Here is a 273-nt window from a genome sequence, read left to right as displayed (position 1 = left end):
CACAGATGTGTCAGTCAAGACGCATTCGCCATCTGATTGAGGTCGTCCCCGCTGTACTTGATGTTATTATAGTACATCGCTGAGTCCGGCTTTGCTTTTGGCCCAGTGATGCCTTAGGTGTGACCTTATGCTCGTTAAAGGTCAAAAACATTATCCTTCTGACACTCAAAATTACTGAGGGAGTTAAGTGAAGGAGATGATTGTTGCTATAGCAACCAAATTGCAATGTCAGTGGTGGAAAAATCGCAACCTTCTAAATCATGTGTCATGAGT

Source organism: Cynoglossus semilaevis, chromosome 14 (genome assembly GCF_000523025.1).
Source record: "Cynoglossus semilaevis isolate Cse_v1.0 chromosome 14, Cse_v1.0, whole genome shotgun sequence".
Lineage (NCBI taxonomy): Eukaryota > Metazoa > Chordata > Actinopteri > Pleuronectiformes > Cynoglossidae > Cynoglossus > Cynoglossus semilaevis.
Note: the sequence above shows the minus strand (reverse complement) of the source record.